Raw genomic sequence first — 23,250 nt, forward strand, 5'->3', positions numbered from 1 at the left:
TATGAAAGTCTTTTTTATAAAGAGTAAAAAAAAAAAAAAACTTTCATATCAAATTTTTAAAATCGGTAGTGTTCTCTCCTAACAGGAAATGATGTCATTCAGTAAGTTCCTTGAAAACAATGGATTCTTATGACTACAGACCTCTTTATCTTAGAAACTGAAGAGCATGCAAACGATTAGAATCTGCAACAATGAACACTGTACAAGAGTCTGCGAGGTACATGCCGTCCGGCTGCGTTAACAGTAGCACAGGTCTCAGCAGGGTGAGGGGTTCCATTGATCTCCACTCCCTTTTGAGTAGAGCAGGGGGTACCTGGCCCATTGATGAGCAGCCACTGCAATGGCCCCCAACCCTGGCCCCTTCCTGGCAGCCCCTCTCCCACCCAGGGAGATCAACCCTTCAGTGAAAGAAAATGTTGCTTCTCTCAATAGCAGGGCTGGGACTTCCTGATAGAGAGTTTACATGGACTCCGGGCAAGTCTGATACTAGCTTTAATTTCACTGAACCTTTAGGAAGTTTCCTGGTCAAAGATTCAAAACTCTGTAGGCAATTTCTTGAAGTACGTCCATTGCCATTTCTTTTTCACAAGGAAAAATTCCAAGATGTGTGTACCTTCCAAACAAGAAAAGGATTAACATTTTCACTGCTGGCTAGATGTTTCCATAGCAGGTCATTATGCTTTGATGTGCTCTCTGTGCCCTGGGTTTTATTAACTAATCACGCATAGGCCAGTAGCCACCAGGGCAAATGGACCAAATTACATTCAGTTAAATAATGTAACACTGGACATTCTCAGAAAACATGAGATAAGAGTCTTAAGGAAAGTGACATGTAGCCCTGGTCATGATAAAAAAACACGTTCTGGAATTTTAATTTCTGGTTAGAAATGAAAGACAAGTATTCACTTGTCTTACATCTTTCTAGAGACAGTGCAGGAAATGAAAGATCCTAACGTGTGCAACGGAAAAAAAAAATGGTGGCAATGGAACAGGAAGCTTACAGAAGTGGGGGAGGGGAGAAGAAAAGATCAACAGTCTCTAGTTTATTATGAATAGAAAGAAATTTCCAGAATTTACAAACACCCACATTGTTCATTCCAAAGAGAGCTTTTGATTCGAAGGGATCACCCATGTCGCCTCCTCTTTACAGTATATACAATGGAAGACACTGATTGCCTTTTCTTGTAATTTTGCTTCCATTCAATTGCCAATTTTAAGCTGACACTTGAAAATACCCAGTAGAATATATCCTTCTTCAGTTTAATTAACATGGCCTATTGCCTTACAGAAAAAAAAAATACAAAATTAAGATCAATTCTTGTAAGGATCTCAGCTCAACATCAGGGCTATATTACAAGAGATAGTATCAGCAAATAGAACTATACAATTGAGAACCATCTATGGCACTATGATTCTTATTATATTACTTTTCTGAATTACAACCTTAAAACAAGGATCGTACCCTATTCTACTCTTGTTAGCCTTGTTTTAAGCATTTGCTCCACTCTTTACAACAGAACATTGTATACCTCAGTTCCACATCCCAAAAAAAGATGTGCTGTAAGAAAAGTTACATTTTAATTAAAAAAATTACACTTATAAATCAAAAACCTATGTTAAATATTTAATACTCTCTCCACCCAAAGCAAACAGTTCCGTATGAAATAATTTACAATGATGCTCTGTCGTACACGGTTTCAGCAGCAGATGAAATGTGTCTTGTAAATGCAATGAGCGTAAACCCATTCTCTCGTGGCACGGTGGGGGGCACATCAGCTCATGTGGCCAGCTAAGTCCTTAAGGTTGAAGATGAAGTTTATGCAGACTCATTGTTCTGGTGTCACAGTGCTTTTTTCTTGGCACGATATAGAACGTGCAGTTCAGTCAACAAACTCCTGAGGATTGTGTAAAGTAAACAAACTGAAATGGGTGCATCGTACCATCTACTGAGGAGGAAGATGTGAGGTCCTGGTTGTGAATCATGAAATATTTAGAGTCTGGGGACCCATGAGTTAAAGGAGGATTTGCTGAGGTCATTTAGGTCTTCATTCTGAAAAGGAAAACGAAAGAATTCGTCACCATGGGCATCTCAAAATGCACGTTTGATAGCTTTTTAGGGTTCTTCTTTTAAAAGGGGCAGCACCAGATAAACTGAAGTTACAGGCACAAGCAGTACTGAGTACTTCAGTACAATCAACAAACTGTACTTAACTTCTTTCTTTCAAAATGCAAGAGTCTAAAGCAATCACAAACTCAAAATAGTCAATATTAAGTCAGTAAACCAATCGATGTGATTTGGAGGTTTCAGAAGTTTAGCAATACAAAAATACAAAACACTTTGATGTTCTTATGATCCAAACAAAAATGTCCACTGCAGATTTTGTGTAAAACAACTACAAAATGTGGTAAGCAGCTTACAGTCAGGCTAGGCTTAATCTTCTTTTGGTTAAAAGTCAACTACAGATTTTAGAATTTGAAGTTGCAGGGCTTAACATTACAAAATCTGAAATCGGTTTTTAACCTGACATTGGTTGACAGGAGAATTTTAGATGCAAAAGGAGATCCAAGCAAAAGAGACCTAGTTAATCATTAACTAAAGAAAGGGTTCCGATTTAGGTCTAACAGAAATAAGTTATTCTGGCAGAAATACAACATTTCTTCTATGCAATTTAAAAAGTCAAACCTCAAGGGGTGTTACCCATTCCCCTCCAGAGAGGAGACACCTTTTCAACCTCATAAAGCCTCTTTTGCTCTCAAGTCTTAACATTAGATAATCCTTCTGAGGTCCCTATTTTTCGTGCATCCAAAAGGTATCTATAAATATCAATATTTATAGAATGTCCTGAGCAGTAGATGGCACAGAGTAGCTAATCAATATATCTGTTGAATGAGTAAATGGTTGCATTAAGTACTATGGAGGATACAAAGGTGAATTCTGCTATAGGCTCTGCTTTCTAGAAATTCTAGCAAGGAAGGTAAGCTTCACTCACAGATAGACGGAATGCAAAGTAGAAACGGGGTGAATACCATGATAGATGCACATAAGCAAAAAGCTCTGGAGGTACGGAGGTGGGAAGAACACTTCTAGCTAGAAGAGTAAAGGAAGCACCTCGTTGACACACTTGGCTTGGTTTGGAAGAAATGGAATAGTTTGGGGATGTGGAAACAGGGATGGTGTTTCAGTGTTGCATCTCCAGAACCCAGCACATGGGCTGGTACCTAGCAGGAACTCATTAAATATGAGCAGAATGAATGAAAGGGACAAGGCACACTTCTCACTGGGGGCACAGGACAAAACGAGGCCCGGTGGGATGAGAGCCCAGCCCTGGACAGGCCAAGTGAGGGATGTGGTTTTGTCGGAGTACAAGATATCTGCAAAGGGGTAGGAGGAGTGACGTCTACAAACGCAGGTTGGGGTGGATGGTGAGGAACCTTGAAGGACAGGCCAAGACGTCTTTAAATAAGTGAAGGGACCACAAGGACATGCTTTGTGATATGATCAACATGCAAGCAGTAATGATCCAGGTCAGTCACAAGGACAGCGATAGACTAGAAAATCCACACAAGGTAAATGTTGACCGACGTTAACTTTTTCTTTTCTCTGCCCCTCCTCTCTGAAGGAGAGTATGGCTGGGACCAGCCAGCATTCACCATCTACAGAATGGCTTTCAGGGAAGTTGAATTTACCAGATGAGGACTCAGTTTTACCAGGAGATTTCTGTTCATTTCACAGTCTTAACTCCGCCCCTAAATGACAGAGAAAGTCTATTTTTCTACTTACAAATAAAGCCTTGACATGGAGACACCAAGGTAAAAAAAACAAACAAAAAAAGCACTCCAGGCTTATCTCTTTAATTGCCAGAGAAACAGGATTTACTGTGAAAGCTACAAGTGAAAGAAAACCTGGCCTTTCAAAAACCCCAGAGATCTTACTTACTTTCAAGTTTCTCCTGAATTCATATTGCAATCTACCAAAATGTTCCCACCAGGATATCTACATACAGCTTAACACAGCTTCATACATCCGGGCCTAAAATTAAGTAGGAAGGCCATACTTTATTACAAAGGCTTGAGACAAACAAACAAACTGCCAATTTATGTAAAATGGGGGAAAAGTTAAGGATGCACAATGTGCTTTTCATTTTACATCTGGCTCTCATCCAGAACAGCTGAATGAACAGCTTAGCACAGGAACAAACTATATCCAGTTGTGTCATCACATGTGCCAACCTGCATGGATGCAGAAGGGCAGAAATTGGGGGCCCTTCGAGGAGAGAGAAAAAAAAATATGGCTTCGCCAGATGCTGAAATCTATTGCTTTGGCCCACTCGGAAACCATCCCTGTAATTTTCCACAAGTAGTATGTTCAAAGAGCAGGAAATAAAAGGATATAACAATTCCTTCATATACCTTCCACTCCAAAATCTCGGCATGCTACTTTTCAAAGCCTTTATCGTAAATCCTGATCAACGTATGTCTCAGCCACTAATGCTACCTACCAGCACCATCAACTTAGGAGTCTAGAAAAAAGTTAAAGTGGGAAAGTGGTAGGCAAGGCTGACACAGAGGAAATGGGAACAGAAGCTATAAACAGACGATAGAGGCCTGGAAAAATTTAAAGAGAGAGTCTGAAGTTCACAACTGTTTATCTTTGTGCAAGGGTGTGTGTGTGTGTGTCTGTGTCGGTACATAAAGTTTAGCTACTGAGTAAACGACAAAGATTTTTAACAGACATCCTCAGTGAGGACTCTTCCTTCCTGCAGCCACCTTGGGGTCTGCATACTTATTCCAGTCATGCAGCCATTGTTCGAAGCATTTTTGGAATGCCTTCTTCAAGTCCCATTTCCTTCTTGCAACTGCCTTCTCAGCCTTGGGCATATTCTTTTGAATGGTCTCTATAGCAGCCAGTTTGGCCGTGTGAGGGCACATTTGATCTCTGGAGACAGCCAAAAAGCTTTGAGAGCCAAATATGGTGAGTAAAAGAGCTGATTAAGCTGGATAATGGTTCCCAGAGAGGTATTATCGAAAGCCAAAGAACTCCAAAAACGAAAGTTCCAAAACCATAGCTGTTTACCATTGCTGTAATGAGTTTTGTCGGAAAGGAACTCTCCTAACATTACACACACACCTTAGCAGACGCCTCATGGGATTTCAGTTCATCTGTCTATATGCCTGCCTCTACACACTTGCAATCAAGAAGGGCTGCGCTTGAATAAAGCAAATTACTTGAAGAAGGGCAACCGTGTATATTTGTTTGCATGCAATATAATCTATATTCATACATCTTTGTAACTTGGGAATATGTAAAAAAAAAAAACAAAAAGCAATACTAGCCTCCCACAGTCATTAAATGCAATAAACATCTGTTGAGTGACAAATTTAAAAAAATACAATGATAAAGGCTGTAACGCACGTGCTGAAAAAGAAGACATGGGTAATGTGTGTTTAATGCACTTTATATATACAACTCCAATCGACTCACAACCAACCATATCAGGCAAATATTGCTACGATGTTTTACAAAAACTCATTTGTAGCTCTCATAAACTGGAAACGGAAAAAGCAAAACATATCCTTGGAGAAGAGCTGTGCAAATATCAAATGGTGATGTTCCCGTTATACATTCTCTCTAGTTACATCACTGGGGAATAACTTCTGAACCCAGAAATACGATGCACCTGTCACAAGGTTTAGTAGCAGGAAATTACATTTTGACAAAATTTCATCACCACATCAGCATCTACGGTCCGCATGTGTCTTCTCACAGGATAAAACCCACCTAATCCTGCTGCTAGTAATGAAAAATGTAATTTTTAAAGCATTATCAAATAAGTCAACACTTGGGCAATGCTACTTGAGACCTATGGATTATTGCATTATTGTACCCAGTAGGAATTTACATCTTCTGGACTCGACCCACTTAAACTATGCCGGCTAGAGCTGAAAAACAAATAAAGCTTCCGCTTCCTTTCACACTATCTCAGCCTACTGATTAGTCTCCACTGAGTAAGCAGCTGAAAACAGCATAAGGTTATGATATAAGTACAAGAGAAGGATCCGCACCCTTTCAGCAATGCATTTTTAGTCAAACCCATTGGCTAAAAGTTTTTATCTTGTATTTAAATGCCTTGAAACTTCCTACCAATTTGTTAAGCGCAACATACTTAAAATACCTGGTTAGAGCATTACTAGCGGTTTCTGCTTTTACTAAGGAGACAGGAGTATAATATTGTAAGTTGCTTGGCTGTTGTCATGTACTAAAATGTAGCCAGAAAGAAACTCTTCCTTATCCAACTATGCTTGAAAAAAAAAGTAACTATAGTAATGACTTTTCTTCAATGGAGATCATTGTTTGAGATCTTATATTGTAGATTCAACTAGAAAAATTCATATAAAAAAATTCCTCCACTTGAAGAAATGTGTCAAAACTGCACATTTCTCTTTCCCTTAACATAAACAGCTGTGACTTAAAAAATAAAAAATCTTGAGCGTAATATAGAAAATTTATGAGACAGTAAATGTAAAGAAGGAATAAACATATAATTCATTATAAACATTGTAATTCCTGTCACCCAAGGAAAACCACTATTCAGCTATGGTTCTGATTTCATTATTTACTTAAAGGATTTGAACTTTTGGTATTCCATATTTAATGTCAAAAATATTTTAAGTAGCGAGGAAATAATGCTTTAATCACATTTAGATCTTTCCCATTCTGAAAAACCTGTGATGAGAAGATAAAATGTTAACCAACATTTTAAACCTTCTTGGTATTCTACCCCTTTCCCATCCTCCCAATTCATTGTGTATGGGGAGAAGTATGACAATTTGAAAGCAGAAAAAAACCCTCTGGCTTCCTGGGTTTGGCTTCCAAAAGCCTAAGTCCTTAAGGGAACGGCACAGGCAAAGTATTCAGAAGAACCAGGAGGAGGGTGGGGGGAGAATACTCTCAGAGGAGAAAAAGGTTACCTTTGGCTGGGATCAGAGGGAGAAAAAAGGTGGAAGGGATGTGAGAGCAGAGAGGTCGGTAGGGAGCTCTGTACCTTGCAGGATGCTGAACACAGCACCTGTGACATCTTCCTATATCCTGTCTTCCCAGGTCTGTTGATTTCTTATTTCGCACAATTATATTCAACTGCGTACCACTAAGCATGACCACAGTTCATTTCTTCAGCTACCTCATTGATGCTAATGTAGTTAATTCATGGTACTGCTAATTTAGAGCTGATCAAGTCTTCCAGAATGCTTACCTATAACACCTTATAACACACTGCAAAAGTACTCTGTTTTTAAGCATACCTGAAACCTGAAAAACAGGCCCAGTAATTTTTTTTTAAATCATCAGTATCGAATACATTTATAGTCCTGGTAGTGTGTAGGTGTTCTTTATTTTACCATTCACCATGCAATCTCCGATAGATAAATGAAAGCATGGATCCATCTGATGGAATGTGAAACCCCTTATGAAAGGAATTTCCTGACTTAGTGCTTGGGTTCTACCATGTGAGTTTGATGGTAGCATCTAGGGAGGAAGCAGCATTACCAGCCCAGCTCTGTTAGCTACGGTAATCACCCAAAGAAAAGAAAGTTAAATCCAGAGAGCTTGAAGTTTGGGCCAAGGGGAACATTTCTCTGCTCTTCACAAGGTACGGCTGGGAGGTATGGGGGCAAGCTGAGACTTTGGGAAAGGACAGATCTAAGTAGTGAAAAAGCCTTCTGTTTTAAAGCCTTCAGACCATAATCACCAAAAAGAAAAAAGAAAAAAATCAAGTTAGGATTGAACTAAAGAAGTCAAGTTAGAGGTAAGACCCAAGATGTTTGCTACTTTATGTTGAAAGGAGAAAGCCGTTTTAGCTAAAGGAAGGAAACCAACATCTTAGGCCAGAATTGAGCTGGAAAAGACTTGGTTTCATGGTCTTAAATGGCAAAGGGTAACCAACAGGCCAAGCCAGGGCTTTTTAATGGAGCTGCTTAAATAGCAGTTTTGCCTGTTGCGAGTCACATGGGGGAGGGCTGGTAAAAATAACAAGGTTGCTGGCCAGCCCTTCCAGAGCGCAGAGTTGCCAAGGAAGGATATTCGGGGACAGTTGCCAACATGTGAGAGGCCATCTCGCTCCAGTTCCCCTTTTGTCCCAGGGGAAGACCTTCTGGCAGGGCTGGTGACTGCAGGAGACCACCAATGAAGAAAGGCACACATATTACGCAAAGGAAAGAAGAGAGGGAGGGCCCAAGGAGCCGACCGTCACGCCTGTGGGCTCCCGATGTGGTCCAGTGGGGGGAAGGCTGTCAGCGCCGTGGATTTCTCCTTCCCCGACAACAAAGGGCAGAGGGAGGAGGGTCTGGAAACTTTTCCAGAGAGTTAGGGATTTATGCAGAAGATAGATTTAAACAACAACAACATATGGTTCTCAACAATGAAAAGTATTCCGTCAACGATCTATTAAGGAAATCTGAATAAACATTCAGAAATCTTTTAAGCCAAAGAATATACACTTCAGTTATTGCCCATTCTTTTTAGTAAAGACAGAGCATGCTGATAAAGCAAAAGGTAATTAAAAGATAAAGCAAGTGGGGGTCAATACCATAACGGTCTCCCCCCAAAATGTAAATCCAAATGTCTCAGATCTCTCTTCTGCCAAAATTCTAACAAGTCCCCACATACATGATCGTCAAGGTAGAGGAACTCAGAAAAACAATCCCTCTAACATTTCACGTCAGACCACATGTGCTGGGAGACAGGAAGCTTTCATTTTAACAGAGCTCAACCAAAATAAACCTGTTGCTTGAAGACATGAAAATAACAGGACATCATCTTCCCTACCTGAGGAGGCAAGTCATAAAAGTCGCTCTTTCTCCTGCCTTCGTGGGAGCTAATTCTGCAGTTTATTCCTGCCTCCCAGGAAGTACAATCCCAGCTCTGAGGTTTATATTGTAATTTCACATTGTTTTTTTTTTTTTTTTTGTGATGTTCAGATATACAGGACATAGGTTTTATTTGTCTGGCTCTGATAACAAACTAGTAGACTTAAATGAAAATCACGGCTTCGTTTACAACATGGTGTTTGCAATACCGTTTCCGTAATTAGGCAAAAGGAAAAGCAAGCAGACCTAGTCCCCTTGCCTTTACTTTTTCTGTTAAATACTTCATAGAGGTCACATTCTTTGCCCACTCCCCGGAATCATCTCATAAATTGAAGGAAGCAAGTGCCTGACTTTACCTTCGAGTAATTGTCCGGCTGCTCAATTGTTTCTCATCTACCATCATCAGCTTTTCTGTAAGAGCCCAGGAACCAGAGCACAGAACAAGTGTTCTCACAGACAGCCCTACATCTGCAGAGGGCAGAGGCAAGGATCATTAAGGCCACTGACGTCACTTTTGGCAGCCGGAGAAAAGGGAAAACCCGTGTTTAATCTATTTCCTACTTACTGCAAGTTTTAGTCAGAGTCCCCGATAATACAGGTTGTGGTTGACTTTATGGAAGAACTTGGTAATGCAAGAAAAATGTACTGAACTGAACAAGCATCTTTCAAAGGAACCACGAGGTACCTCAGCCATGTGGCCCTGATCTCCTTCCTGTAGGTGTTTTGGTCATTAAACTGGCCTAACACAGGACAGGGCCATTCCCAGCTGTTCATAAGAAGGTCAAGCTCAGAAGAAAACTTTCCCTACTACATACCTCTAATTAACATCTCCGTAAACGCATCATCATAAATCACAAACAAAAAGGTTTTAGCCTTTGTCTTCCTTCTTGCTTTGAGTATACCAAGGGGGAAAGCTGGGAAGAATTTCATCTGGGATTCTTTGAAGTTAAGTGAGCTGTCCCCATTTTTTTTTTTTCTTTTTTCTTAAGCAGTCTAAATAATGAAAGAATGCTCTCTGAAACCAATTGAAACAGATCATAAATATATAAGTATATGGCAGCGTATTTCAAATGTATTCAACCTACAATTCTCATTCATTTTACCTTAAGAATTCTTGTTAAAGACATGCAAGGCATAAAGATCTCTGGGCTATGAGAGCAATAATTAAACAAAAGTCAATGTGAGGGAGGATGGAAAACTGTACCATCCACCTTAGACTACAGAACGCCAGAGGTTCTAAAATAATTGGGTTACTTTAAAGATGAGCATCGTGTTGCTTACAATAAAGTAACAGAATAAATGTGTTTCCCTTGGGTTGCCACTACCTGAGTGTTACGTGAGTAACCGGTAAGCAATTTTGAATTCTAAAACGTAATTTAGGAAACCCCGTCCAGGCAGGTTATTTTGAGAATGAAGACAGAGCCATTACATGGCTGTTAATGCTTTTTAAAGACTGATCAATTTTAACTCAGGACTTATTTCCAAGTTAAAAATTTTTTTAATTAATTAATTTATTTACATTTTTGGCTGTGTTGGGTCTTCGTTTCTGTGCGAGGGCTTTCTCTAGTTGCAGCAAGCGGGGGCCACTCTTCATCGCGGTGCGCGGGCCCCTCACTATCGCGGCCTCTCATTGCGGAGCACAGGCTCCAGACGCACAGGCTCAGTAGTTGTGGCTCACGGGCCTAGTTGCTCCGCGGCATGTGGGAACTTCCCAGACCTGGGCTCGAACCCGTGTCCCCTGCATTGGCAGGCAGATTCTCAACCACGGCGCCACCAGGGAAGCCCCCCAAGTTAAAATTTTAAAAAAGACTTGACAATGTACATTATCTCTACTCTCGTTACCCTTCTCTCTGTAATTTTGGGGAAGTTACCAACCCTCCTGAATCGTAATATTTTCACCTGTAACATGGGGCTAACAGTGCCCATTCCATAGGGTTATCACTGAGGTTCAATGAGATAATACATGAAAAGGTCTCATCATTGTGTTTCACACATAATAAGCCCTCAATCATTAAATCTTACTGGAACCACTGTCATGAAGAACTAGAAATCCTTGGATCTCATATCCTCTCCGGATACCTGAATACACACCAGCCAAAAACGCCCTGGTGGGAAAAGCAAGCAACAATGAATCCACAGACCAGATGGCAGCCAAGGACCAAAGGTAGAGCCAAGGTTAGGATGTATCTTGGGAAGAGAGACAAAGTTATTTCAGAAAGGAGGTGGGTACGGGCGCAAGGCCAGAACAAAACGTAAAAGTAGTAAAAGTAGTAGTAGTAAAGCTAAAAATATGACCCTGTGACACGATTTTAGACAAAAGACCTGCTTACCTACAATGGGCACAGCTCCAGTTAAATATCGGGACGGAGAGCGTTAGCAGATCTTTGAGCAGTTCTTCAGTGAATGCCATCCACATAAATGTCACAGAAAGGCCACTTCTTCTGTTGCTTTCCCGGAAGAAATTAGAAGCTTGAAGTCCCCCCACCCTTTCGAAGTCGGCTAATGAAAGACTTATAATGCTACAGGAAAGAATTTACAAAGAATTCTCATGAATAGGCTTAAATGTATGTTCAATGAGGTTCTTATGCACAAGATTTCCAGGTGCCAAAGCATGTTTCTAATTGTCGGGGAAAGAATTGGGCGGCTTTTGTTTCCGAATTCTTTTCCCCAATCTCTCATCTGAAGGAATCGAACAGGAGAGCGGCACAGCCAGCCAATGCTGCCTGAGTAACTTGACGAAAAACTGAAATTGCTGCCAGATGCACGCATCTAATCGTTGGCAGCTGGAAAAGGAGGGGAAGAAATCGGAAAGATAATCTGAAATAATTGATAATGTATACATCGCTCGCATCTCTAAGGTCTTTGAAGCAGACAATGGTGCAGATTTCTAACTAACTGCAAACACTTCTTTTTTGTCTCAGATAAGGAGGCAAATTCTTCCAGTTGACGAAGAGGGGCCGACGTTTCACCCACTGACCCCAAGCTCCTGGTCCTTTGCTTTCACCTTTCAAGTCTCACTTCCGCTGTGCCCTGTTCCTCCCTCTTTTCTCCATTATCTGACATCTCGGCCTTGTCCTTTTCGACTTGGACAAATGGCATTTGCTGACAAGTTCCCTCCCAGCACGCTGAATGAAGCGCGTCACGTTAGTGTGGTACTGAGCCAGTTGCCTGGATGAGCCAGAAGCAGCCTGGGGACAGGTGGGCCAAAATCCTAATGAAGAGCTGGTGACAACTCCTAACTAAGGAGCCCTTATGAAGAATATTGATCAGTGACTCTGAGGGGACCACAGTCCCAAGTGAGGTAAACAGGGTCTGTGAAGGCGACCCCCAGGCCCGCTGGAGTGCCAGGCAGGAGTCATCTGGACTTCAGCTGAAAGGTGCTCGTAGGGCTAAACCCACTTCTCATAAAAGAGACCCTCTGGCCTCCAAGCATTCCACAGAGTCTCTAGAGCAATAGTTCTCTGTTTGAGGGGGTGGGGATAATTCCTCCTTTCGATGGGCCCTTAGCAGTGCCTGGAAGCACTTTTGGTTGTCACACATCTGGGGTCGGGGGTAAGGTGAGAGGGATGCTGTTGGCATTCAGTAGGTAGAGGCTAGGAATGCTACCCAATGTCCCACAGTGCACACGGTGGCCGCCTACAGCAAAGAATTACCAAAAGGTCAGTAGCACTGAGGCTGAGAAACCATGTTCCGGAGCTATTGCCTGTAGCTGAGAAAATGGAGGAAGCCATGCACACACTCGTCAGCTGTTTCTGGAGTTCACATCAGTTCTAGGGAAGAGCAGGAGGGAAGAAGTGCTCCTGTTCCGAGGCTTGCTTTATTGCTGACTGTCACACTATGACCTCAGAGTCCCAGTGGGTGCCTCCCAATTTCCACTGATGGAAAGTTACCTCTACTGCATCCCCCTCCCTCGTGACCTTTTTACTAGAAGATAGCTGGTTAATCTGATTAACTAGTCCTGCCCCATGTTTTCATATGTCCCTGCTCCAAAGGAAAACAGGAACCTTCTGGATGCAATGCAAAACACTGACTGAAGCGGGGAGAATATCAGGATTACTGAGGCCAAAGCAACAGAATTTGGGGAAGACTAGCAGGGTGTGATGCTTCTCCCCCTATTCTGACCACGGAAAAGAGATCAACCCCACAAGGAAATACATCTGATCATCCCCAGCTCTGTATCTCTGCCCAGCTTAGCCAGGACCTTCTGGATGGTCTTGGACCAGGCATTTGATCTCATTTTGCCTCCACAATGTAATAAAGTGAAGAAAATACCTTGCCCTCACGATCATTTGCAAAACTCAATGAGACAACAAGAGAAGGACACTGTGAACCAGAAGACACCTTCCTTATGTTACTTGTTACTATTAGTCCCGCTCATTGCCCTTCAAATGTCTGGGAGTTAAAACAAACAAACAAAAAAATTAAGGATTAGGTCCCCTCGGTTCCAGAGTTAGTTGACTTTTTAAAATAAATCCACTGACTTTGTTCTCTAAGAGGCTACTCCTAAGTCACAGAACTGTTACCCACATTTTTTTTTTTTCACTTGATGAAATAAATACCCACCTTGGAAGATGACTTATTACAAAAAAAATAGTCAAAGTACAAGACTGAGATAGAAACAGCAACTGGAATTTCTAAATATAAGATGTGTTCCCAGGAAGACACTTTTAGGTCTGTTTTCCCTAAACTTAAACTTGAAGAAAAATAGCAGGGTCGGGGTGGGGGGTTGTGGTGCAGGGCACTGCACTTGTACCATCATCAATGAGAGGATACAGTGTTCGAAAGCCTAAAATCTAGACAATGAACAGAGAGAACAAGTTCATTTCCAGGTAGTTAGATATGAAGTTTTTCTGAATGAATCCTAAGGTAATGGTGATAAGAACAGATCCTCTTTCAATATAGGCCACAGAAGCTGCTGTGGTCCTAAGGTACACAAAGAAAACAACAGCTTCTCTTCTTTCTAGACTGTAGCCTGAGCCGCTGACAAAATGTCTTCAAAATAAAACCGAACCACACAATTTCAATATTACTACCCACCAGCGACAGGCTATAATTAACACTTAATTAACAGCTCTATGATGAGCTTTGCTTAATTCTGCTCAAAAACTGCCTTACATTTTTTCTGTAAAATCATGTCACCAATGGACAATGGCCTACCTGTTTGCTTGGTTTCTCCATGCTTTTTTTCCTTAACAAGTTAAGGAAGAACGTGACTAGGTCAAGGTCCAGGCCAAGACAGAGTCTTCAGAGATGCTCCTTTCTTCCTGTCTTTCCACTCTCAGCTCTCCTCACTCCCAACCATTACAGTTCCTAACAGGGCCTCTAAACACAGCCACTGACTTACCACACAACATTTCTTCTTGGAGCCTCCCTAGAGAACTTCCAGTAGAAATAAAGGCTCTCCCAGAGTCTTTCAACAGAGGTGCAAGCCTTGAGAGCAACCAGATCCTTGCTAATTTCCCATACTAATGGACAGCTAGAGAAAGTCAATAGGAAGGTGACTTGAGAACCATTGGACATGAGTAAATAAACTGGGACCCTTCCCCATGGTGGCCTTCTGCCCCTGCCTTTGACCATTTAGTGGTTTAGTAGCACTTCTTCCAGGGATAGAGCCAAGGAATAGAAGGAAAACTCAACAAAAATTCAACTAATATGATATCACTTATATGTGGAATCTAAAATATGATACAAATGAACTTTTTTACAAAACAGAAACAGACTCACAGATATAGAAAACAAATTTATGGTTACCAAAGGGAAAAGGGGGGATAAATTAGGAGTTTGGAATTAGCAGATACACACTACTATATATAAAATAAACAAGGTCCTACTGTAGAGCACAGGGAACTATATTCAATATCCTGTAATAAACCATAATGGAAAAGAATATATATATATATATATATATATATATATATATATATATATGTATTTGAATCACTTTACTGTATACCAGAAACTAACACAATATTGTAAATCAACTATACTTCAATTAAAAAAAAAAATCAACTTAGCAAGTTTTTCCCACCTGACAGTTCTATCAAAGTGGTAAGGAGGTTCGTACAATGACTAACCAAAATACACATCTGGATAACAATTATCCCAATTTTTGTTTTAGATGCCCCATTCCTATTTCTATAGGCAACTTCCACTCCATGACCAAGTCACTGTATAAAGGGTTCGTGGATTAATAGCAACAGAACAATCAAAGCAGTCCCAGGCCTAGTATTATCAGGACTTTCTTGATCGTGTGGTTAGAGAAGAGTTAAAATCATCATTAAATGAGTTGCCCAAGCTCATGAAACTGGTTAGTGGCAGCATGGGGGTGAGACCTGGAGTTTCCCCACCCCCAAAGTAGCATTCTTTCTAACCATGAGTCATTAAAATCTCAAGAGCCCAACTCTTTAGAAAAACAAAATGATCCCAATAGAAGAAGAAGACAGGGTGGTATTCAGTATAAGTGCAAAGCAAGATTCCTGGCAGGCAAGTCACTCAACTACAGTGAGGGGTTTCTTTAGTTGATGGATGTCAAGACACAGCAGAAAAGGACCTCCCCCAAAGTCTCTGAAGACTACACATTTATTGTAACTGAAGATTACACACCAATTTAGTTCAAAATATTTTAACATCTAGTTCAAAATATTTAAATATTTTAACAACATCAGTTCAAAATATTCACGGGAATTGAGATAGACAAACACTTGCTAAAAATATTTCCACTCTTGTAGTATTGATACCATGTCTGACTTTGGCCTCCACTGTTAAGGCGCACTAGAGAAAAGCACAGAGAAAATAATAACCAAATTACGAAGAGATAAAATAAAGTGGTGCCTGTCGCACTTTAATGTGCTTAGGGTCTCCTGAAGATCTGGTTAAAATGCAGATTTTGATTCTCTAGGTTTAGGGTGGGACCCAAGATTCTGCATTTCTAACCAGCTCCCAGGTAACACCAGGGCTGCTGATCTGAGACCACACTTTGAGTAGCAAAGGAGTAAAGAACCTAAAAGAGAAAAACATACCATTTAATTGATAGAAAAGAGTAATAAGAGGGCTTAGCTGGGGAGTTATAAGGAGGACTACCCTGTAAGCCATCTCTTCTCCATCTCCATAGGGTAAATGGGCTCAAATTGCAAAAACAGCTTTGAATTGAAACACGAAGGAAAATTTCCAGGTGGAAAAGGTTCTAGAAGAGTTAACTGGAGAAGAATAAGAAAGCTCCGCCTCCAGGGCCCTGGAACAACACAGAGGATCTGGCTGATTGCAGAGAGGACGCTGGGGAAGATAACAAGAGTTACTGTAGACGTCCTTAAGAGACTCCACATTGATGGGTTCGTACCCTGTCTAGTGTTCAGGCCATCGGAGACTGAGATTGTTGGATTGGGAAAAGGGGGATGGAAACTGTGACCCAATACATTCCTATCTCTTTCAAAAATGAATGCTTATTACTTTGATGTCTGGCAGTTTTGGTCAAGAGGAACTGAGGAGGGCCATGTGTATTAGCTCACAGATGACAGAACCAAAATAAACGGGCATTCCCCCAACTCAATGAAATGTATTCATCCTGCCCTCTGCCGTCTTTTACCAAATAAACCACAAGGCATAAATCAGAGGTTAATTCCCAACATTGCATCTTTATTATTTGAGGGGACCCGCAGGTGGTAAAAGCCACCAAATTGCCTACTCAGATTTTATCTCAAATAAATGAGCAGAATCAACATAACAATTCAATGACTATAACAATCTACGGCACCTTTAACTTTGAAATATCAAAAGTACTGATATCAAAATATGCTTCCCATGAGTATTAATTCATCCTCTAAAATCTTTCTTAAGAACAAGGATGATTCCACGTGCAGATATCTCACCCCAGAACCATCAATGTGTGCAGAGGAAGATCTGGAAGCAGCACATTGGGTAGTAACAGGGGAAGCAGCAAAGCCATCATGACTTAAAGGTATCAAAATCTGGAAAAGACTGAAAAATAAGCACAAAAAAGATAGTCTATGGGTGCTAATAATTTCCATTCAGGTCAACAGGCGGTAGCAAACTGGTCCCAATCTCTAAAGGAAGGCAAACAGCCCCAAGTCAAGAGCGTGCCCATCAGTCTGACCTATCAGGAAGTCAGTTTACAAGATTCTATTTCCCCATCAATAAAGTTTCACAGGAGTGCAAAGGCCTTCATAATTAGATGGTAATTTCATTCACTGGGCAGGACCCTGTGCCCTGACCAGGAGGTACAAGTTTTTGGGTGTGGAACAGAAGCCCAGGCAAGACAAGCATACGTTTCTAATGGCTTTAGGAAACAGCAGGAAAATGATGAGGTGGCCAGAGATACTCCCAAAAGCTAATTCCGAAATCACCGCCTGGGCAGTGCAATTCACACGCCGTGCCGTTCACATGAGTTGTTACCCTACCCAGTTGGGACAGAGTGAGAACACATTTCACCAAGATCTCTGGGATACAACAGGAAGTGAAACTGCCTGCAGGACACTCGCTGTTGGACCCATGTGGGCACCGCACAGTGGTAAGACCTTAGCTCCCCCAGTGCCACTTACTGGGACTCAGGCACTTGATCAACCTCAATGAGCTGCAGTTCCTGGTAAAATGGCATTAAAAGTGCCTAACTCACTGGCCTGTATCAAGGATTAAAAGAGATGGTGACTGTAAGACACATGGCACAGACCCTGACAATTGAGCCAACGCAGAACAATTCATTCATTCTACCCAGCAGCTAGAAGCCACCAGAAACCATAATGGGAAGGGGACAGAAGAGGAATGAAAGGGGAAGGAAGGTACTTGACATTGAAGCTCTGTGCTCTCAGTCATGCCGTGGACACGTTTGCAGAGGGGAGTACCTCAAAAAATGTTGTCAAGGACCACCTAGAGGGCTGGGATAGGGAGGGTGGGAGGGAGGGAGACGCAAGAGGGAAGAGATATGGGGACATATGTATACGTATAACTGATTCACTTTGTTGTAAAGCAGAAACTAACACACCATTGTAAAGCAGTTATACTCCAATAAAGATGTTAAAAAAAAAATGTTGTCAAGGAAACACCAGCACTTACACCCATCGTATGATACCACTGGTCTCAAATAAGGAATAGTGACCGAGTTACAATTGTTTTAACACGGGGTATGAAGGCGCTTCCTATTTTGCTTTGAACTTACAATTTTAAAAGTTGATCCATTATTAAAATGGATTGTCCTTAGCAAGTATAAAGCACCCCTAACTCTTATAACCTGAAGGTTTATACTTCACTAGCTGAAAGGAAAAACTATATCTAGGCATGGTAGAATCATACCACACTCCACGTATGCCATGAAGTTTAATTTTCTGAGACTGTGAAAAGTTCCACTTCATTAATATCCTTTCCCCAATAGTTCTTGAGGTTTCTTCTCTGCAACTCTCTACTTGATTTATCAGTGTTTGGTACATAATTGGCTCTCAATAACTGTACTGTCTTAAAAAGTATCTACAGAAAATCATATGTACTCACACACATGTTCTAAGGTCCGTAAGACTTAATTAAGGGTAATTTCAGCCAAAGAAAAACTGGGCTCTTAAGTTTTTGTGAGGTTTCCCTCACATTTGGCAGTGAGTAAAGCAGGGGTTTGTTAACCCTTTAAAAGTGTTATCCCCTTTTGCTAAAAAAAAAAAAAAACTCAACCAATTTTTTAATGCTACAAGTTAAGTATGACTAAGAAAATACAGAAATTTTACTATTGATTATAACTGTTTTCAAACAATACAAACAATACAAACTCTTGTATTCTCCTCCCTCCCTAAATATTTCAGTAAACCATTCCTGGGGTGACGGTGTGGTGTATAAACTTACCAAACCCACTAACACATAACAGTCATTTAGCGTCTCCATCAACAACATAGCCAACATTTGTTCCACGTCAGGCACTGTATTAGGGGTTTTAATTATGCATTATTTCATTTAGTCCTCACGACCATCCTGAGATTGTATTACTATCCCTGTTTAAAAACAAAGAAATCGAGGTTCAAAAAGGACAAGCAAATTCCTCCAGATTTCAAAGCTAGTAAGTGGGGCAGTTGGGATTCAAAGCCATGCTCTTGACCACAAATGTATAGACAATGCTATACAAAGCATGGGTGGAAGTGTTGTCAAACCTCTCATCTAAGTAGAGTCCACTGGAATATACAAAGTTGTTTTTATGAAAGGAAATGGGGGGTAACCTTCGTGTTTACAAAGGGTATTGAGAAATTACACAGTAAATGCCATTCTGATAAGTCTAAACGGAATCAGCTAAAACAACATTTCACATAATAGGCACCTGGATATCAGAAATGCATTCACTTTGGGAAAATAGTTTGCAAAAGAGATTGCCATCATAAAAGCATCTTTTTATCCTTTAATTCGCGCCCTCCTGTAAAAAACACTAAATATGAAATCTCTCATTCCTTGAAGACTCTAGACAGTGGTAGACACAAGCAACTGGGTGTGACTAATAGATTCTGATAAACAACACAAACAGAGCCCTAAGGTAAAGAGCAAGGCCTGACATTTATTGTCCCCATAAAATAGAAACGCTTTTTACTCTAGGACTGTAGCTCTTCTGGCCCAATACTTGTAGCTCAAGATCTAGTAGATGCAGGGCTATTTTTATCTGACAACTTTTCCTTCAGTCCTTCCGTCCTTTATTTAGAAAGGCAAAATAAAAACCAGAAAAAGTATACTTCCAGAGCCATAAGCCATACACTAGAATAGGTAAAGAGAAGTCCTTTGACATTAGGAGCCACGAGAGAACAGAGGATTAAAAAGTAAATCATAAACAGCTGCATCTCCCCTCCCAATTGTTTACATTCTTAGACGTCCACTTTTAAAAAATATTCCCTATGTAGATCAAAACAGCCTGTACTTTGAAAAGGGGCAAACAATGACGTTAGCTTTAAGATATTACACAGTTTACATGTAAACAGACCTGAGTTTATGCGCATTATTCTGGTTGGAGAGAACAGATCTGAAGGGCTCACATGGAGAGCTATCATTGTGTTAATTATCTGTCTACAGAAAACTCTAAAATATATATGTGACCTTTAAAATGCTATCTAGCTTGAGTGTATGCTCTCCATTGTACGGTATAGGATACTACTGGTTTCACTAATCAAGATAATCCAAAAAGCTTTTTCAAGTTGAACTTGGATGGCGCAAGGTCTGGATGACACTGGATGCAGTTATTGGGGGCACTCTGTCCCTTCATCCTCTACACTTCCCTCCCTCCTCCTCCCAACACTTTTTTTTCCCCCTTTCCCCTAACACCTTCTCCCTATCACTCAGTGCCACCCATAAACACTTGTCAGCATTGCTACTGATACTCATCACTGTGGATACTATTGCCCCATACCAATAACCATTGTTTAAATTCTTGCCTCTGAGCATTACAACACTAATGCATCAATAAAGGAAGCTTAAGAGCATGGATCTCCCCCTCCCATCATCACGTATGTACCCAGGAGAGAAGAAGGAGGAGTCGAATCTCTAAAATTCTAGTTAGTTACATTTCAAGACATCAGCAGTGGGCAAAACGGCTTTACAACACGACGTCCATTCACAGACCTCATGGCATTTACTTTCAGCTGTCCATATCAAGAGAGAGACTTCACATTCTGGTTTTAACTTAACATAAGCCCCCTTCCATCAGAAGCAGCCAATTAACATCAATGGTAAGAGAGCCAATAAACTCAGGGAGATAAAAGATTTGGCCGCCCTGAACTATCATTAAGAAATCATTTATCCTACACCCACGTGTCTGAGGTGCAAGCCAAGGTGAATCACCAGCTTCATCCTTCTGAGAAAGTGCTGATGTTAAAATCTGGCATCGATGACCTCGCTGAAATCAAAACATATGCTCCATGGAAGGTGGTGAAACAGCCCTGGATATCCCTGTCATTCACCACTGGCATCCCTGTGGTGAATCACTGTTGCCCAAAAGTTTCCAAGGACTGTTTGTAAACATTAACCCTACAAGAGGTCAATGTCTTGACATCCAAAAAGGTGGCACTGAGTGTTTCACACCCAAAGGTTTAATGATGAAACAATATATTCTACCTTTAGAATATTAATAGGAAAGGTAGTTTTGAAATCAGATGACTCACTGATCAATTATATCCTTATCAATGCATTACAATAGCAATGTGAATTCAGACTCAATGGTCCAAACCACAACTCAGATAGAATTATAGGGAAGCACTGAATTGTCTCCTTTAAGATATGATGGTTCCGAGAAGGCTTTTTATTCATCTTTGCTGCCCAGGTTCATTATTAAAAGGGTTGGTTTACGTGTGTAAGTTTGCTAGGGAGGGAAGCGAAAACATCTGCAGAACCATGCAATGCCCTGGAATGAAATTCTTCTAATAAAAGATTTATCATTAAAAAAAAAAAAAAAGATATAATGGTTCCTCTCCTTAATAGCCTTCAGAGAAGGCAGCCCCAAGTAGCCAAAGAGAGGTCTAGATGCTTGTATGCTTGCTTTCAATGATGCAAGGCAGGTGTAAGAAGTACAAATTTGATTATTTATAAAGTGCTGCAATTAATGGGTCATGACAATGACTCCAAGTCATATGACATTTGGGGGACCTATAATATACAGAGTAAGAAGCAGTAGTACAGGATGGCTGGAGCCACTTCTGCAGACCCAGTCCTGGGCATGCACTAAGCCCGCAGTTCCAAGATGTGTTCTACAGAACAGGAGCTCCAGGAGAAAGAAGGTTCTGTGGCCAATGACATTTAGACAATATCTCCCTCTTGACATTAGAGCCTTCACATTTTGTTTAACCATGTGTTTCCTAAACTTCTGATCAGAAAATATGTAGATTTTATTTCATACTAACGACCCTTAACATCCTGTGAAACACACTTTGGAAAAGACTGTGTTAAAAATTTTCCCCCAAAAAAGCATTTTCCCCTGAACTCTGCTATTCAAAAAGTATTCTGATAAAATATTAGACAAAATAATATATAGGCATAAACAACAGAAACATATTTTTGGATGGAAAAGTTGATCAAAATTCACTGAACACAAAAAATATACTTTGCAAATACTGTATTTGTTTTTTATTCCTAAAGTTCTAATATGATTTGCAGTCAATAATGCATCCATCCTTTATAATTTGGCATACCATATGTTTAAAGTATTATTTGCTGCTTTGATTTTGAAAGAAAATAAATATATATAGAGAGATAAAATGAATTGAAGAGTGGAGAGAGCAAACTTCCTTCCCTAATTATTCATAGACTTGATTTGACTTCAGAAAACCATCCTTCAGTTTTCATGGCTCATGTATGAAAGGTGCTTTATATTTACCTTCACGGCATTGCTGGATGAATGTCATATAAATGAAATGGTTTATTACTGCACAAATAATTTTAAATAACACTTGAAGAAATACAGACAAAAGTAAAAATATTTTATATTGCTAGAAAAACCAATTCTACCATTAGTCTACCACTATGACCAAACACGCATGATGAGTACTTTCATAAAAAACACCATAAATGAAAAACACCATACTTTTTTTCAAAATACTAAACAGAATATTGTATTATTTTAGCCTAAATATTTTCTCAGTATACAGTTGTATATATTGGAAAAATGTGTAGTTTGAATGTCTGTGAATATTTAGACTTGGGCAGAAATTATACCTTATGGGGTTAAATTTTGATTAATATAGCAATAATTACAATGAATCAGACTATTACTTTGATCCCTTTCTTGGCCTCCAAAGGGCTGTGATGATATGCATATTTTCTAAGATATTTTATGTGTACAAATTATATACTCCCAGAAATATGGAAATGAAACAGAAAGAGCATAGTGTTTTTGTTTTTGTTTTATATTTTATTTATTTATTTATTTTTCATCTTTATTGGAGTATAATTGCTTTACAATGTTGTGTCAGTTTCTGCTGTATAACAAAGTGAATCAGCTATATGTATACATTTATCCCCGTATCCCCTCCCTGTTGCATCTCTCTCCCACCCTCCCTATCCCTCCCCTCTAGGTCCTCACAGAGCATGGAGCTGATCTCCCTGTGGGGCATAGTGTTTTACAGGAGTAAAGCAAAGAGGAAATGGTGGCAGGGGAGGGAAAGTTAAATTACCATATGCAAATGGTAACAACCCCACAATTAGCCAGATAGGACACAGTCCAATCTAAGATGCCTAAAATGTCCAAGGAAGTGGAATTTTTGAAACTCTTCAGATAGACACAGGGATTATCTTGAAGACGTTTTTGTAAATTCCTTTAGCAAAAATGCTCAGTGCATATTACAAATTATTGTATCCAATAATTGTGGCATAAGAGAGGCTGTGCAATTATATATTTGCTTCTGTTTGTGCCCAGAAGATGACTCATAGAGG

The 23,250-nt window shown here is 40.3% G+C and overlaps 1 protein-coding gene across 1 annotated transcript in view; it reads right to left on the reverse strand.

The window, feature by feature from the left end:
* Nucleotides 1-1,028: 1,028 nt before the first annotated feature.
* The window catches only part of IRS1 (insulin receptor substrate 1), a 63,080-nt gene continuing 40,858 nt past the window's right edge, over nucleotides 1,029-23,250 (reverse strand). Inside the window, exon 2 of the mRNA XM_059928834.1 lies at nucleotides 1,029-2,050. The gene's annotated coding sequence lies outside the window, so the exon portion shown is untranslated. The remainder of the gene's footprint in view (nucleotides 2,051-23,250) is intronic.

The sequence above is a fragment of the Balaenoptera ricei genome, chromosome 7, assembly GCF_028023285.1.
Source record: "Balaenoptera ricei isolate mBalRic1 chromosome 7, mBalRic1.hap2, whole genome shotgun sequence".
Classification (NCBI taxonomy): Eukaryota; Metazoa; Chordata; class Mammalia; order Artiodactyla; family Balaenopteridae; genus Balaenoptera; species Balaenoptera ricei.